General features: G+C 37.7%; 1 non-coding gene across 1 annotated transcript; it reads right to left on the bottom strand.

Annotated features, from left to right (window-relative positions):
- Positions 1-940: 940 nt before the first annotated feature.
- LOC112940208 (U2 spliceosomal RNA) lies at positions 941-1,134 on the bottom strand. Its single transcript, XR_003244165.1, has one exon. It is a non-coding gene; the product is annotated as a U2 spliceosomal RNA (small nuclear RNA).
- Positions 1,135-3,512: the final 2,378 nt, after the last annotated feature.

The raw sequence follows: 3,512 nt of genomic DNA, 5'->3' as shown, positions 1-3,512 counted from the left end.
ACAAACTTTGCAGAAACACGAAGTTACCAAGTTTAATGAACCAGTGAAGAACAAAAGAATAGAAGAACTGAAATTAATTCACAAATCTAAAGTTTGTAAAACACATACCAGAATCTGGAAAATTTTTAATAGGAAAAATATCAAGTCCACTGAATTCACAGTGTCCCCTTAAGGAAATTATTCCCCTCTAGTATCCGAGGTTTGATTTGGAATATTACCTCCCAGGGTAAAATGATCTCAATCACCAGAGTATAGATACCAAAAACTCGGTGTCAGCGAACCACTCAACGGCAGTAAAGTACACTTAGAATACTAGATTTAGTAGTTGAAGAAGAAGTCCATGAATTCTATATTAAAATGAGAGGAAATCCCTCAATTTATAGAAAACAAAGGGTAGTGCGAAAAGGTTCTTATTGTGCCTTACCGGAAAGGTCACAAACCTTTGGAAAAGTCACAATCTTTCAGAAAGGTCGTCACCTTTCATAAAAGTCACAACTTTCCATAAAAGTCACAATTTTTCATAAAAGTCACAACTTTTCATAAAAGTCGCAACATTTCATAAAAGTCACAACTCTTCATAAAAGTCGCAACTCTTCTTTTTCCATTCACACCTTTTCAAAATCCAACACTCTTTTTCCACTAATATTTTAAATGTCGTTAGAGATTACAAGATGGGAGATTGAACTCACTAGTATTACACGTTTTAGGTCACCATTATATTCAGTAGTAGTACAGTACATCTTACTGGAAAAAAAAGGTGTCAAATGCTAGGTTGAAACGTTAGTCTAACTCTCAAGATTTTATAAGTTATAGCTAATATTAGTTCGTATATGATTTTAATTAAAATGTGCAACTTGGAATGGCATAGAGAGCTCTTATGTATAAAACTGCCCAAAATTATGTACTGCTATGAAATCAAAGGTTTTTAGAACTAGAATTGGTAAAATGAGCCAGGCCGAGGCAGTAGTGCAACACCAAGGCCATTCATGAAGGCCCCAATATCAAGCTACCATGGTGAACCTCCCCCTTAAAAATAGAGTTAATATCGTGTGAATCGATGACTCACATATCAGATATCAAAATGATAAGAACAGATACTACACTTGATCTTGGTCAAAAGGCCGAGAAAGGTATGGTTTTCCATATGATATGCCGCACTATTTTATATGTTACTTGTTACATAAAATCTATCATTCTAGTCGGTATGGGACTAGAAGAGTTTCTAATACTAACTAGTAACCATCTTCTCCGATTTTATATATTACTAATTCAATTCCATTAATCATCTATAATTCCATTGATCAAAGAGTAGTGAATCAAACAATTTACGTTTTGTTGGCTGCTAAATAGTTTCAACAATGTCGCTGAAATTTGCCAAGTATCAATTAGACAGATGGCTTACAAAGTCTTCTGGATAGAACAAGTTTACCTAAGGATAGAAAACAAGAAATGTAAATTTTAATTTGTTGACATAACATTTTCCACCACAATGTATCAACTTGGTCCAAAAATGTTAAAGATTAGTTAATAATAACTTCACGAAAATCCTAAGTACTTATATCTTTGTCCTAGATCTCGAAGAGACTCCTTCAACTAACAATTGAAATAAAGGTTTTATAATTAATGCAAAACCTAGGCGACGTTTAAATGTCGTGATAGAAAGCTACCGTGATGGACCTTTCCCTCATATTCCTTTGTTGTGAACAAATGTTTAAGAAACACAAATTATTTTTCATGAATCTTTAAAGATTTGTCAGTTAATAACACAAATTGAATATTTTGAGAATGACCTTCTATAGTTCCCAAAAAATTGATAAATGAGAATGTAAAGTAATCTTTACAATTAAATTTACAATAGTGCAATGACAAAGGACGCTTGAAGGTCCCGAATCACAATAGCAAGCTAATGTATGGACATCCCCTCAAAAACAGAGTTAACATATTATACTGATATGAACAGATATTATACTTGATCTATTATGCGGAATTCGAGATAATATGAGAAAATATAAACGCGAAAAATAAGACAACAGATTTACGTGGTTCACCAATAAATTGGCTACGTCCACGGGGAAGAGGGGGAGCAGTTTTATTATGGAGAGGCAAGAACAGAATTATAGAATAGGGTTTGCCATAGCGTCTATATATAGTGATAAGCTACGCCCTAACAGGCTTGGGCCCAAAATACAGAATTGACAGACCCCCGTTCTTTCTGTTGTAACTGGTCCGATTCAAGGCATTCAACAAATCTCCACCTTGACTTGAATTCCCCAAACAGATTCTTCAGATGCACTATGATAGTGCCAGGCCTCCCCCTCTTCCTCAGAATTGCCCCGCAGGGCAATTAACGGCTTCTGATGTTGAGTAAGTCCAAACAATGTTGAAACTTGCTCTGTGGAACCAGCTTTGTGAACATATCAGCAGGATTATCAGCAGTTCCTACTTTCTTCACCTTGATTCTCCTCTCACTTCTCAGAAAATGATACCTCACGTCAATATGCTTGGTTCTCTCATGATGGACTTGATCCTTGGCTAGACAAATTGCGCTCAAACTGTCACAATACACCGTAGCCTGATCATGATGCAGACCAAGATCACTAACCAGCCCTTTTAGCCAAATCCCTTCTTTTGCAGCCTCTGTCAAGGCCATGTACTCCGCTTCCGTAGCAGACAAAGTCACTGTAGGTTGCAAAGTTGCCTTCCAACTAACGACAGATCCTCCAAGGGTAAACACATAGCCAGTCATCGATCTTCTTGTGTCAACATCTCCAGCATAGTCAGAATCAAAATAGCCAGTAACCAAGCACTGAGTATCACCTCTATAAATGAGACCAACGTCAGATGTACTCTAAGGTACCGGAAAATTCTCTTCACAACCTGCCAATGTTCTCTCCCTGGTTTTCCCATGAATCTGCTCACTACACTGACTGCATGTGCTAAATCTGGCCTTGCGCAGACCATAGCATACATCAAACTCCCTACGGCACTGGCATAAGGGACTCGTGACATATACTCCTTCTCTTCTTCTGACTATGGAGAGAACATGGCAGTGAGATGGATATTGGCAACACTGGGGGTATCAATAGACTTAGATGAAGACATGCCAAACCTCGCCAAGACCTTCTGAGTGTAGCTTCTCTGTGACAAGAAAATTTTTCTTCTCTCTTTGTCTCTAATGATCTCCATCCCTAGAATCTTCCGAGCAGCTCCCAGATCCTTCATCTCAAACTCAGCACTAAGTAAACCCTTCAGCTTCTGAATGTCATACTTCTTCTTTGCAGCTATCGGCATATCATCTACATAAAGCACCAGATAGATGAATGAATCATCCTTGAGCCTATTGTAGTAGACACAACAATCATATGAGCTCCGAGTATAGCCCAACTTCACCATATAGCTGTCAAACCTTTTGTACCACTGCCTTGGAGACTGCTTAAGTCCATATAAGGACTTCTTCAACTTGCAGACGTGATTTTCCTTCCCTGGAACTTGGAAACCATCCAGCTAAGTCA

This window comes from Solanum lycopersicum, chromosome 10 (assembly GCF_036512215.1).
Source record: "Solanum lycopersicum chromosome 10, SLM_r2.1".
NCBI lineage: Eukaryota > Viridiplantae > Streptophyta > Magnoliopsida > Solanales > Solanaceae > Solanum > Solanum lycopersicum.
The sequence above is the reverse complement of the archived record's forward strand: the minus strand, read 5'-3'. Positions and strand labels throughout refer to the sequence as shown.